This window comes from Alosa pseudoharengus, unplaced genomic scaffold (assembly GCF_046254945.1).
Source record: "Alosa pseudoharengus isolate Yale_2024_CS ecotype anadromous, Long Island Sound unplaced genomic scaffold, YU_APseudo_1.1 YU_APseudo_1.1_scf_15, whole genome shotgun sequence".
Taxonomy (NCBI): Eukaryota; Metazoa; Chordata; class Actinopteri; order Clupeiformes; family Clupeidae; genus Alosa; species Alosa pseudoharengus.
The window spans coordinates 12,516,266-12,532,150 of record NW_027468620.1 but is presented as its reverse complement, the minus strand read 5'-3'; positions in this window follow the sequence as shown (position 1 = coordinate 12,532,150).

Genomic DNA, 15,885 nt, shown 5'->3' with positions numbered 1-15,885 from the left:
TAACTAGGTGGCGCTATACATGAAATAAGTGGTAATGGGATGGGTTGACATGCCCCCTTAAGACCAACATACAAAAAAAAGGTGGACCTCCTAGGCCCTACGGTTCTCGAGATATTCACAGAAAACTGTCTCCGGCCACCTACAGGCCAGTTGGTGTATAGTAACATAAATTAATTTATTGTGTGGCCCCCCATGAACGGAATTCCACGAAACTTGGCATGCATTCAGAGGGTGTCATAATGATCCTACACTTCCAATTTCGTGCAGTTTTGACTATGTTAGGTCACAGATACCTGCGATTACAACACCTCATTTTTACTTTTTTGTGTTTAACTAGGTGGCGCTATACATGAAATGAGTGGTTATGGAATGGGTTGACATGGCCCCTTGAGATCAACATACAAAAAAAAATGGTCCTCCTAAACCTTACGGTTCTCGAGATATTCACAGAAAACTGTGTCTGCCCTACCCTCCTTTCGGGGGGTGCAGTCCAGCGGGGGGGCTACAGATCAAAACGAAAAACGATGGTTCCATGCTATCCATATGGGGTTACATGCCCACCAAGTTTCGTCTACCCCGGTCTTTCAGTGTCCCGGGAATCCTTGACGGAAATTTGGACATGCGAAAAAGAAAAAAGAAAAAAAAATCTGAATAAACCTATATGACTGCCGCTTCGCTGCGCAGCGGTCATAATAATACAGTTACTGAAGCTGGTACTGTATCTGCTGAGATGATGGTCGAGTCTGCAGAGATTCCAGCCCAGTTTAGGTACAGGTCTGTTACCCAGTCAGGTCTGGTCCCTGGCTCTCTGTCTGCGGCTTTCTAGATTCCAGTCTTGAAAAGTTCCTGATGTCAGAGCTTCAGGACATTTTAGGCAGCCCTATACAAACGTTACAAACTTGACAAAGAACATGCCACACACTTGTACAGCAGGTCTACAGAGGACTATACCTATTAGGCGACAAAGCATATAATGTTGTTGATTTTATTTTACTTGTGTTGTTTTGGAAAGGATGTGATTTATGTTTTATGTTATGCATGTTGTAGATAGCTCGTGATCTGTAAGGTGTATATGTAATATTATGTATATAATAATGTATATTATAGCAGGGATACATAAGGGTAAATTCTTTTTCATGTATTTTCATTCAGTGCCACTTTAATGATAATTGTGAGAGCTGAAAACCTTCAAAAGACAGAGCATCAAGCATATAAGTCAGAAAGAATTAAAGGAATCCCATTCAGCCACCTAGAGCTGGGTCTTCAGGAGTTTTTTGAAGGTAGAGAGGGACGCTCCTGTGCTGGTAGGAACCGGTAGTGCGTTCCACCCACAAGGAACAACAGATGAGAAAAGTTTGGATTGCCCTGAGTTTACGGGGGCAGAGCCAGACATCATTCATCTGAGGAGCGCAACGGTCAGGAGGTAATATATGCCTGTATGAGGGCATTCAAGTAAGTGGGAGCAGAACTGGAGACTACTTTGTAGGTAAGCATTAGTGATTTGAATTTCAGCTATAGGTAGTCAGTGTAGCTGGGTGAGCAGCGGGGTAACATGTGCCCTTTTGGGTACTGCTTTTTGCTATACTTTTAAAGAGTATTGCTTATTGAACAGGTAAATATCAATAGAAAGAAAATGTCTTTGTGATGCTGCTATATCACCAGTCAGCCATTGCTTTCTGTTAATGTGTTGAAAAGAAATTCACATTCAGTGTGCAGGCATGACCCCTTGTGTCATACAACAGCCAACTGATCGTTAATCAGACTTTTTGCATCTAGAAAATATTAGGATTATTTTTGCACTGAATAACAGAGATTACAAACCGATATTTGTCCTTTTTACAGAGCCATCAGGCCATCGCCTCAGTCATGCAATTAATCTGTGTGAGACAGGCTTATCAAATCTGTACATTTTCAGGCTTAACGTGTTAAAAATAACAATTAATCAGTGGATATGTTTGTACTTTTATGTCTTGTCCTCCATATCTATGATGAGTCTTGTAATCTTAACCTTCTTTGTTGCGATTCCAGGAATTTTCCATTCTTTCAAAAGTATGTACTCTGCTCTTCTCTAAATTGGTCTTTCAAAGATATTTCATCTTTCACTTTAAAACAATTTGCTTATCATGAATGGCATTCAGAGGCTAATGAATAAGAGATTTAAAGATGTAGAGACCGCATAAAGAGCAATATTGATTGCAAGCTATATTGATTTGAATCATAATATTATTCCTTTTCTTTATTTTTGTCTTGTTGCTCAAGAAAAACATTTTTGTATGAAAGGGCACTTGAGTGCAGATCTCTGGTAAGGGTGAGAGCCCCACTTTTCAATGTTAACTAATGTGAAAAATAATCCATATATCTGTCTTGCTTGTTATAGTCTGCCTATGACATTGATGTGCCACTGCATGTTTTCAATAGTTTTGACTCATTCTGAGTATCGCTGTTCAAGTGGGTGAAATCAAACATATGCTGACAAATTTCTTCTATCTTTACATCTGCGCAGACAGGCCAATATGAAAAGGAAAGTTGAGATGCAAATTCGCATTCATTCACCAAACACAAACATGCACACACTCAAACCTACACATGCATAAACACGCACACCTACAGTATAACCTACACGCACACCTTCAGCAACTGTTTCTGACCACTGCAATGGTCAGAAGCCCTTTGCCCTCAGAAGTATGATGTGACCCTGTGGACACAGGATATTGACACAGAGGAAATGTGTCCTTGCTGCCCTATTGAATACAGAGTGGTAATCTCAGCAGGAGAGCTGCTGATGACACTCGATTTCTCTGTTCTCAGTCTGTTATTTCTTGACTTTGAGACTTTCTCTCAAAGTCATTCCTTCTGTCTGTCTTCTTTTGTCATTTATTAGTCCACAAAACTCAGAGGAGTTCTCGGTCTGTCAAGGAAATGATCAGTTTAGCCTTTTGGAATCTCTCAAATGGTTGCTGGATGCAACTACCATTTCCTAATCTCTGTCTGTCTTCCTCTCTCTTTTGTGCTCTCTCTCTCTTTGTTTCTCCTTTGATATTCGACAAACCATGGCCTCACAGTTATCTGGTCTCCCCATGGAGTGCTCTTGCAGTGTTCGTGTACACCAACTGAAAGCTGCACAGTTTTTTAGTAGATTCACAAGGACCCCTGAGCTTTAAGATGCCTGTGTAGAGGGTAAATGGGGCTTATCCCTCTTCCAGACGCTGCTTCACTGTGAGATTACATTTGTATGTGCAACCTGCTGCCCAAGCCAGAGAGGAATTGCCAAGCTTACTAAGCTAACAGCATGCCATGCTAGAGCACGGTTGTCTGTGGATGAGGAGGCCTGAACTGTTGGATTGCATCCAGACACTGGAGCAGCAAATTCTTCCTTCTTTCTCTTTCTTTCTTTCTTTCTTTATTTATTTATTTCTCATGTCATGGTAATTCTTAGTCATGTTTGAGCATGATGAATCCAAATTTCTATCTTAACTTTCCTTTACAAATTGGCATGTCTGCGCAGATGTATTGATAGAAGAAATTGACACACACACACACACACACACACTCTCTCTTCTTTTCTTTCTATCTCTCCTTCTCTTTCTCCCTCTCTCTCTTTCTCTCCCTGTGGGTGTCCGCCCTTCATGCGTGCCCCTGTTAAGGAGACGCTGTGGTTGGTACCTCCTCCTGTGTGACATTGTGATCCTTTCATTTCTGCAGGTGCTGGTTGAGTCACACAATGTATCATCATTGCACCGCTCAATGTGCATGTAGCTAACCTCATGACCCTGCTGTGCACTCCCTATCCATCCTGGTGTCCACATAATACGCCTACATCTATCCATCATGCAACTGGACCTGCTACTTGCTTGTCTGTCTGTCATTCAAGCAAGATATATGTGTGAAATTAGGAAGACACGTGAAAATGGGTACAGTAGTTTTTTTACATAATCTTGTTTACAAACAGACAAACTACACCAAACAATGTAACCCCATTGGTCTAGGCAATAATAAATAGCTGTCCTTTTTGCCAGTGCAAAAAAACATTTATCAGAGTTTTTGAACCAGCAGATGGTTGACTTGCAGAGTTTATGCCATGTTGAATTTAGAAATGAAAGACACTACAAACAGACACAACACTGCAAAAAACAAAACAAAAAAAACATGCAAACAGATATCCTACCCCTACAGAGCGAGAGAGGTGAGGGAAAAAATTAAGAAGACTTTATTTGGGCTCACCAGAAAATGACAACATGGTGACTTTTTCACATTTGGTGCTTTGGCTCGGACTTCTAGTCTGCTGGAACAGAATGGCCGACCGGATAGGGGAAGTGATTAAGATGGCTTAGAGAAGGCATCCTCTTGCATCTATGGGGACCACATTACTTTAACCTGGGGGTTTTTCCCATCTCCCAGACCTCTGCTCTCAAGGGGCTGGAGTAGATTTGTCCTCTGGTTGCCATGGTCACCGACTTGCCAGTCAATGTGCAGATATTAGTAGCTGTCTCCAAGTAACTTGAATTTTCTGGCTATGGGCTGTTATGGGCCTTGGGCATCTCTTGAGGGTTTCAGTGCAGGGGATGTCCATTTTGACTATCTGCTAGTTTGACTGGAATGTCAAGGGATGTGGGATGTTACTTACTCAATGATGTAACATCATTACAAACACACCTCAATCTCTTCCAAACAAGTTTTTCCTCTAGAACTGACGTGCAGAGAATGTTGAACAGTAATTAGAGGAGAGCAGAGAAAAGTTTTGTATGTCTGTCTGTCGCAGGGTAAAAGTGTAAGTTTTAGTCAAGTGGCATGACTGCTATAAGTCAGACATCTGGTGTCACAGTAATAAGGTACTCAAGCAGGGGGTTCTGCTCAGTTTTGTCACAGCGTACACAGCTGTGGCTGTGAGCCATTGTTAGGGCATATGGATTTTGAGGGATTTCTGTCCAACCACCACCACACCAAATAGGTCTTCAGACTTCCAGTTATTGTATTCCATACATCTCTTCATAGAAATAAACCAGGCAAATAATATTGGAGAATTAATAAGGAATAATCAATAATTATTCAGGTTAACTATTTAAACCTAAGGTATATGCAATTAAATCGAGTGGTTGAGCAGAAAGAAAGAAAAACATATGCGCTATAAACTCGAGAAATGGGAAGGCAGGTTGGAAATTCCACTCACTACTCAGATACAAGAATAGACTGCGCTATAATTCTCACCAAATTTCTCACATCAATTTTACTAAGAAAATCTACAGATAGTGCTGACAAAAATTACCTTTTCTCAGGTGTTTGATTGGTGGCTCCATTTCAAAGTTACAGATATAAAACAGATGTCAAGGAAGTTGTCCATTTTCACTTCATGGCCAATATCTTGGGTTGTAATGGTCCCAGCCTCACACAACATCATTCCATGAAATTGTATGCAAAAAAACATGAGAAACTTTGGTGTTAAAGCAATGGTTTCACTGGGTGAAGTTTTCAGGTGTTATCAACAACTCTCTGTGGTACAGGTTGTATATATAGCCCTTCATCGTCCCATTTTAGAGGTCGCCAGTTTGAATTCCAACCTAAGCTCGGCATTCTGAACAATGGTTAAAAGAAAATTAGTTACACATGGGTCTTTAAATCAACTAAATAAGACCAGCTGTACGAAAAAAACGAAAACAATCATTTTTATCTAGTTCAAGTTGCTGCAGCCAGGCAGTTAGAGCGCTACACTCTGGAGGTATGAACATGGGGCCTCACAAACATGCCCCCAGAGTGTAGTACTGTAGCTGCCTGGCTGCAGCAACTCAAGCTAGGTACACTGCGTGAAAAGTGGTGTATCCGGCTTGGGAGTATCAGGACAAAGTAAACGGCCGTCTATCCTAATGAGTGGCAGAGGTATTCCGATTCCTTGATATCTTTGTCACACGGGCTTGCAAACATCCACAATTGTCCGAATACAGCAATCAAACCTAGCCAGGCGCGCCTGCAGGTGTACGTCCGTACGCACTGTGCTACCATCAGGCTACTCAACAGCGAGAGAAAATTTCCCTTGTGTGTGTGTGTATTATTCACACCAAATTGGCCTACCATACCTTCCCAACTATGCACAGTATCCCATTAGCTGCATGCCATCAGGCTATTTACCATTTTCTATTACGTAAAGTTAGTGAACACGTTATCAAAATTAACGTGCAGACATTTTGTTTGAGCAGGAGAGAGAATACGCACGCAGGCACGCAATAGGCTACTTGTTGTTTTCTTTTACTCGGCTATCTATATATGGTTATCAGCACACAATGTTGAGCTAATTCACTAACTCAATACTCATCATGGATATCACAAGTTTTAAACAACGAAAAAAGAAAGGATGGAGGCAGCAAAGCTAGGAGTTATTCCAGATGGACAAGAACAAGGTAGGCAATTGGTGTGCTTGTCAGAACGTTAGACTGCACTAAAGCCAGACGTCACGTTACTAGAACAAAACTAAAGGTAACTTTAGCCTGTATAGGGCTGTATCAAGTTGTCCAAATGAATAGGTCATTGTAGACGTTGTCGTTGTATTATTGTATGTGGATGTTGTTATGCTATGTAGGCTACTTTTTTGCTGACTGACCAATGCACGGACCTAAAACGGACAAATATTGTTCACGAGTGAATTTCTTTTTTGCCGGGGGGTGATGGGTGTGCGTACCATAGCATTAATTCCTGCAGGCGCCCCTGAACCTAGCAATGGGTGTATCTGAGTGTATATTGCCGCAGGACTATATAATACGGGCCACCAACACCTGTAGGAGCATATCTGCTCCTTTTAGGAGCATATCTGCCCATAAGTTAGATGGTTTGCTTTTCAATAATTGCCGTCACTGCTGAGTGGAGCAGGGCGCTGAAGCCTGCTCACCCCTCCTCCCCTAACCTCACTCCACACACACACACATACACACACACACATTCTCTCTCTCTCTCTCTCTCTCACACACACAAATACACACACACCACACACACATTTTTAAATACAATCCATTGCATCTGAGTGCTAGCCTACTGTACTATTTTTTTTTATAAATTCAACACTATAAAATTAATGCCTTATGAAGTGCTTTAGACATTGGCTTATTGAGTGACACTTTAATTCACAGAGAATTCACAATAATACCACTGTGTGAAGCCTAGACATCTGGTTGTAATGCACACAGGTTTTGAAATTAATTATATCACATTTTTTAAAAGTCAGACAGGTTAGTGTTTAATGCATACAGTTTTTGTTGTACAGGTTTTAAGGTTTTGTTTTTAACCTTCATAATGAACAGTGATATTTAGAAGCATAAAAATTACATATGAACTTTGGAAATATATTGGTTTAATGGACAAATGGAACAGATCATTTCTTCTTCTTTTTTTTTTTTAAAACAATGTAGTCGTAGTTGACAAGGTTATCAACGGAGGAACATTTTACATTCAAAATGACTATTGAACCCTCAAATACTAAGACTTACATGTTCCTCTTCAATAAACTCCATCACCTTGGCAGATATACATGCCTATAAAAACTATTCACCCCCCTTGGATATTTCCCCCTTTACTGCTTTTATAAATGGAATCTTGATCAATTTAATTTGTCCCTTTTTACAAGAAGTTACAAAAAAAACCCTCTTTAATGTCAAAGTGAAAGCAGATTTAAACTCATAGTGTTGACACAAATTCTGATGGTGTTGACACAAATTCGGATGGCGTTGACACATATCCTAATGATGTTGACACAAATTATGATGGTGTTGACATCTGACAGAGTTGACATGCTATATTCCCTCTTATATCTTCTTAAATCTTCTTTATTTTGGAACATTTTTCACAAATGTTGCATTTTGCTCATTTCGGTGTTGACACACTATGGTTGTGACATGCCAGGTGTTAATAGATGGATATTATACACAAGATATGAAAACTTACCAGAGCTAGAAAGCTAGAAACTTTTCGGGCCGGGCTGGTGCCGTCAGAATTTTCCCGGTGGATTTTAATTGCCCCCACTCCGCCCCTGGTAAGAAGTGCTAAAGGGTCCTCTGTGTTTTAGCTGCCCACAATTATTCCTTATTATGACCGCCGCGCAGCAAAGCGGCGGTCATATAGGGTCATATAGGTTTAGTCAGAATTTTTTTTTCGCATGCCCAAATTTCCGTCAATGATTCCCGGGACACTGAAAGACCGGGGTACACAAAACTTGGTGGGCATGTAACCTCACATGGATAGCATGGAACCATCGTTTTTCGTTTTGATCTGTAGCCCCGCTGGACTGGACCCCCCGAAAGGAGGGTAGGGCAGACACAGTTTTCTGTGAATATCTCGAGAACCGTAGGGCCTAGGAGGTCCACCTTTTTTATGTATGTTGGTCGTAAGGGGGCATGTCAACCCATCCCATTACCACTTATTTCATGTATAGCGCCACCTAGTTAAAAATTAAAAAGCAAAAAATCAGGTGTTTTCATCACAATATCTCTGGCTGACAAGGTCAAAACTGCACGAAATTAAAAATGTAGGATCATTATGACACCCTCCGAATGCATGCCAAGTTTTGTGTACTTTCGTTCATGGGGGGCCTTACAATAAAATAATTTATGTGTACATTTAGTGACGTACACCAACAGGGATAACCCCACATGGATAGCATGGAACCGTCGTTTTTCGTTTTGATCTGTAGCCCCCCCGCTGGACTGGACCCCCCGAAAGGAGGGTAGGGCAGACACAGTTCTCTGTGAATATCTTGAGAACTGTAGGGCCTAGGATGACCATTTTTTTCCGTATGTTTGCCTCCAGGGGTCATGTTAACCCATTTCATGTGCACACATGTGCACAAACAGATACACACACACACACACATACATTCACAGTAATCATACGTATGACACATACTCACACAGTAGACATATGTACGCTTGCATGCACAGGCACATTAGCCTGGTGTTACCATCCTACGTACTTCCGGCCAAAATTTGATTCCAGCCTCGCACGTAGTCTGGCCCAACCGACAGTATGCGGTTCGCGTACGACCGCGCCAATCAGCGAACAGTTGAGTGATGACGCGGAACTTGCCTGCCGAGTTGCTTGTAGTCCAGCGAAGCTTGTAGTTCAACAGCATAGCAACAATGGCGACGGAGGAAGAGACGCTAAAAGCTATCCACGAAGTTGTCTCAACTCTCGAGGGCATTACGCAATTAAAGCAGGAACAAGAGGCTTGTCTTGTCAATTTTATAAATGGCAAGGACGTCTTATAACTCTCCTTCCAACTGGCTTTGGGAAAAGTTTGATTCATCAGAGTGATAGCTAAACCTAAACGCACAATTGTAGGCTACTACATGCATCACTACTTATCATGTTTTCAAATAAACGTTTGCTGCTCGTTATTCTCCCCCCTACTCTCAAATTACCCTACCCTACCCTACCGAGCGGGGCTCAAGGCGAGGCGGTGTGTCTTGACGTGAGCTAGCCGGTTACCGAGCGGAGCTCAAGATAAGGCTGCTGTGATTGTGCTTGACTGGGACTAGCGGTTACTGAACTGGGCTCAAGGTACACCGCTCCGTGTTTGTGTTTGACAGAGGCTAGCCTGTGGCCGAGCTGGGCTCCAGGCGAGGCTACCGTGCTTGTGGACAGTAACGTTAGCCAGTCACCGAGCGTGGCTCAAGGTAGGCTGCGTTGTTTTATGCCGAGGCAAGCTCCAGGTTAAATAACACGTAGGTCGTCAGTACAATCCAACTTATCCGAGAGTGTAGTCTGAACAGCCCGTGGAGAACAAAGTAAGCTCCGACGAAGTCACCGGGCTGCGTAGAACAACAATCGTCTGATAAGCGGCGAGAAGAGATAAGAGGGAAAACTGGCGTGTGACAAGAGCTGATATAATCTCGGCGACGTGACGCTTTTGGTATACAACTCTCGGTCTGTGGCTGGCGCAAGTTAGAGATATATCCACTACGAAGAGACTGCCCTAGCCTGCATACTAGCCAGCGGTCTGTTTACTACTGAGAGCAGAAGAGCCTGAAGCGGAAGTGGGAAGCGTAAAAGCCTGAACTCCGGCGCACAGCACACGTCATTACCAAACGTTGCTGATTGGTTAAGGGAACTCCAATGATTTTAAACCTCAAAATAAGCATCCGCCCATTACGGAGACAGATTATTATTACTTTGTTCCAGACTGTATGACGAAGAGAAACGTAGTCACAGGCGGTAAGGACCAGGCTACAGGCACATACGCAGGCACACACACAAGCACGCACACACACACACACACACACACACATACACACACCCACACACATAACATAAACATGTACATGCACACATGCACACAATTCAAGAATTTCTCAGAATTATGAACAGGCAAGATGGAGGTGGGGTTGTATAAAATTAATTTTACATGTGAAATCTATGCACTAATCATGTTTTGGTACTTGTTGTCTAGCAGATACCAGTGAGAATTGAGTGTGGATAATGCAATTTAGTGAGACAGTTAGAATCATATAGGCCTTTCAGCGTGATTTATTTTTGTGGAAAAAATGTGCTGGACTGGGCGGCGGTCATATTTTGTACCGCTCTGCGGTACATGTAGTTTTTTTCATTATAAAAAAAGTCTGTTGACCAAAACTCCGGACACAAGTTCAATTGACACAATTAAAACATCTTCTAACTTTTGATACTGATGAAATTATTTACTATACATTATAATCATTATGATACATTTTACATTACTTTTAGATCTTTTTAAGGTATGTTGAAATGAGGCAATCTGCTTCTGGAAACTTTTTATGAGGCAACATGAAGTATAAGTAAGTATATAGTATAAGTATAAGTACAAGTATATATACTCTTTTGATTCCATGAGGGAAATTTGGTCTCTGCATTTATCCCAATCCGTGAATTAGTGAAACACTCAGCAACCAGTGAACACACAGTGAGGTGAAGCACACATTAATCCCGACGCAGTGAGCTGCCTGCTACAGCGGCGCTCGGAGAGCAGTGAGGGGTTAGGTGCCTTGCTCAAGGGCACTTCACCTTAACCAGTAGGCCACGGCTGCCCCCTAAGGCATGAAATCATGCCTTGTTGTCCAACCCTTGTCCTGATTAAGATTTTGAGTAGTTTTTCTAATTAAAGCTGCAGTTTGGCAAGATTTTTTTGATCATATTCACTGAAACCAACACTATGCTCCGACAGAACAACATAAATCAGCTGGTTTTAGAAAAAACCCGCACTTCTACCTCCACCTTGAGCCTGTTATTTGTTTTGCAAAAGTCCACAGCTCCCGGTTCTTCTTGTCCAATCAGAGCAGGGCTGTGTGAGATCTGACTGTCAATCACAGTCTGGTGCAGTCTGGTGCACACTGATGAGCACAAACTCGATGAGAGGGTGCTCGGTGGTAGTGGGGGAGGGGCATAAGAGTTGTAAACATTCAAAATTTTGGCTAAGTCCCCTCAATCTGTCAGACTTGCCAACTGCAGCTTTAATATTGTTCATATTTTTACCCCAAAACATTGTTTTATCTGGCGGACATGTTTTGTCCCTAATCTCAAGAATCACTTATTCGGACATTGCAAGCACACCAAAAACCACGTTGAATTCAGAACGACAGCAAATCGCGTGTGGATAGCGCAAGAGATTCAAAGATGGCTTGTTGCGGTAAGTTTGCATACTGCTACGTTTTTAACGCCTTTGTTTCCTCTGCTATTATATTGTATTTGTATGAATAAATGTAACTGCATTTAGTCTTAGTTAGTTGAGTTAATGTTACATTGTAACATTGTAGAGTATGGTTGGACCTTAAGGTAACCGAAATGCCTACTGAACACACAATGTAAAGGTAGGGTAATGTGGGTTTTGTAGGTATATTATGCTTGTTTTATAACAGCAGCTTAACATCAACACTGATTTCTTATTGGTCTTAATGATAATCTATCTACTCAGATCCCACCCAACAACATGGATGTAGCTGGCTTGTTCAAATAAAAGCAAGGTAGGCATAATTCAGTGTCCATAAAGGCTCTCCCTGACACACCAACCCGACGGCTGACCGGCGTCAGAAAAGGTAGTCGGACTGATCAGTCATCTCCCATCTCATGCTTGGAACACACAGAAGCGACCCCGGACTTCAGTGAACGTTCTGCGTTTGCGCAAGACATAATAAGTCTCCATAGGAGCCTATAGGTATTCTAAATCAACATGGATTTCTAATCAGTCTCAATTTCTTCCCAAAGATCCACCACGACTATGTAAGAACATAGAGGGACTATGGCTTGTACTGCAATTATTCAGGTAAGTTTAAGTGTGTGTCTACAAGCCCATGCTAGGTCTAAGCTACAAGCTACATTTGTGCCAATAGACTATATGCACAGAACACACTTAAGCCAGCTCATTTTTTTTTCTGGTGTTGCCAGCTAGGGGCATAGCACAAGATCCTGGGCCCTGGCAGTCCTGATGGGCCCCCCATGTTCCTCAACCCAGGTAAAATAAAATATATTCCAGACTCCTCAAGGGCCCCCTCTCGCCTTGGGCCCCTATAATCAGTAGTTTATGCTCCTGGTGCCAGCTGTGAAGCCAGTGGAGCCGCAGTTGTTGTTAATGTAATTTGTGTTTACATGGACCCGGTGTTGCACGTAGTGAATCAGCATGTTACAATGTAGAAACATTTATGCCTGTGTTAAAATTGTTATTATTGGGCAAACAAGATATTCAGTGTTGGAGTGAACATGTAGGGAGCAGAATATGACAGAAGATGCCGTTACAACACAGTTAACCCTCCACCGGAAATAAAATGCTGGTTGAAGACTAAAGAGCTAACATTTCCAAGACTAATTTTAGGAGTGTTCCCCATTTTGTTTTAAGTGGTTACTGTAAATTTCCTCATGAACTAATCATCATCAAAACATCATCAAAACAGCATCAAAACGTTCTCCTCTTGATGTGACATGACTACCATTTGGAAGACTGCAACCTCACATCTGAATTTGGAAGAGGAGACCATTGTGGATTGAAGGCAAATGTTTGCTGTCTGGCACTAAACCAATACTGGATTGCAGAACAGCATTGCTACCTTGTGAATCACCATGATTGTATCAATACTGATTACTGTAGTTTACAGATTGCAGTCCTGTAAAGGTAAAGATGATCAGTGTTTGTTTTTGGATGACTTATAATGCCCTTATGTTGTTCTAGCATTAAACAGGATTAAATAGTATGTGCAAGTGTATATTGAAATTTTTTGTCTTATTTATGTAATTTTCTTATTCATGTCTAATAAAAAAATATATGTGTAATTAATTTCTCCTTGTCCATCAATATACCAATAGTTATAAGCAGTACTAGTTATAATAAACTAAAATCTAAAAAATAAAAAAAATCATAATTGTCATCATGATGATGTCTAAAGAAACATCCAATGGGGAGTGGGGTTCATCCAGTGGGTTTAGAAAAGGAGAAAACACTGTGCCACCAATCCAAGGGTAGATTTATCAACCAATCAAAAAAGGCTATGTAGACCAAGGCCTGCAAGCATCCCCATGGATTATTCACCATGGCAACTAATGGCTCCAGTTACACAATTGAGGATACGGCCGGGACATGCAGAGACCCCAAACTTGGAGAGGGAGTTAAGTCATTTAGAGACGAGTGACCGTCGCAGGAAGTGCATCATAACAAAGGGACGCCAGACCCTCTTGTAACAGGTGTACTCGGTGATACTGCAGACTCATAAAATAGTTAGAAAATAAGGCAGAAAAACGACAAGTTTCCTCATGCTGCTTCCTTATGTTGGAATGTACAAAAATATACAAACAATCAAGAGGATGCTTTCTTGTATGTGATTTCTGCAACAGTGATACTGCAAACATGTTGATAGCCTATTGTTGTTTTTTATGCTGTAGTGTAAAGCATGTCACACAGTAGCCTAGCCTACAGAAAACGCTTGATTGATGTGATATAATGATAACTTGTTAAATGCCTATAATCATAGTCATTTATTTCGTCAGTCATCATGTTCATGTTAATGAATAAGGACATTTAAACCATAGCCATAAATCAAAATTTTGTGCAATATCATGCCGTGAGTCCCTATGCGTGAGTCACAAGCTCCTCCCAGCTGACTCTTGCAGATCAAGTGGACAGTCAGTCGTGATCGATTATTTAATAAATAAATGTGAATTACGAATAATAATAAAAAGCTTCTACCTAATGTGACTATTTTTTCCATGAACTGTAAAAGAAAACACGTGTTTTCCCGCTGTATTCTCCATAAAGAGTAAAATAAATTATGTACTTATTTCCGGAATTGACGTCACTTCCTGGACTCGTCTGAGGCTGGTCTGAGGTCTCTAAATGACTTAACCCCTACTGGAAACTGAGGGCCCGTCCACACGGAGACGCTTTTTAGGTTAAACGCAGAGGTTTTGCTTCGTCTTGGCCGAGCGTCCAAACGAATCCTGTAAACGCACTGCCCAAAACCGCACCTTTCTGAAACCTGGTCCCAGAGTGGAGAAATCTGAAACCGTAGCCCGTTTGAATTCGTTTAGACAGCGAAACCGCACATCCTGCTTGCGATGATGTTATTGCCACACCTCAGCTGCCCTGGACTTGCACTTGTAGTATTGCCTAACAATACTAGTTTTCATACATGACATTACCTACGATTACACTGCGTAAGATAAATATCACAACTGGTGCTGCGCAGCGCCGATAGCTTATGACTTGGTGGACTGAACACTGTTTTCCCCGGTGTTTTTTTATGCATTCTAGCTACTGTCAGTGACGCGAGAGAACTTAAGTTATTAGGAAAGTGCGGTGTAAGTTTAGGCTACATTAATTTGTGCGTAGTGCCAGTGTCATTCATTTATTTTACATGTCTTACAACATATATACATGCATTTGTAACGGGTGAAGCTCTGGCCTGCGCTTCCCCGACTACTCTGCGTTGTGTTGTGCACAATGTGAAGCTGGACACAGGACACTCAAGGACCACTGACAGGTTTATTCGTTCCACTGGTTCACACAAACTGCATCTGGTGTATAATGAAACATAAAGGAGCAGAGCACACACACGTTCATCCATAAAATGCCTCTCTCAGTCAAGTTTAGCGGTAACTGACCTACTGAACGAATATACAGATAACCAGTGATAGTATGGGAGTACAGTACACCTTATGAACACGTACCTGGTGTATAATGAAACATAAAGGAGCAGAGCACACGCACGTTCATCCATAAAATGCCTAACACAAAAGAAAACCAACTTAATCATGCAATACACAAGACGATGAAATGGCGGCATTATATACACAATGAAAACTTCTGGACTAGCTCGCTCTCCCCCCAAAGTGTCTCAATATTAACTCCCAACTGAAATATACGGACATAAATCCGCACAGATACACCTATACACTCTAATGGATTAAAGTTCCTGTCTGTAAGTCCATAATAACATAAATAAATCACACTTTCATTCGAACAGTATTAATACGTACCTCTCTCAGTCAAGTTTAGCGGTAACTGACGAGAGAACGGGAATCAACACAAGAAAGCTTATCTGGCTTTCACAATAAAAGTCCCCAAATAAAAATACATAGTAAATGATAGTACAACGAATAATACACTCTGTTGAAGGGTTTTGGTGAGATTTCAACCTCCAAAATAAAATACAATATTAACCTGGTTACATTCACCCCCCCTGAAATCCACCAAAATCCCAATCAATACTATATTGTCAGATATGCAATGCATCTATCTCTGGCACACCCTGGCACAAGTGAAAAGAAAGACCTAGTCTACATGTCAACTAAAAAGTCACCTCACATACAAGGTTCAGGGAAGAAAAGAGATTGATCAGGTCTCCGAATTCCCCTAGCACAGTATGACGCCTAGTACGCCACACAACACTTGGC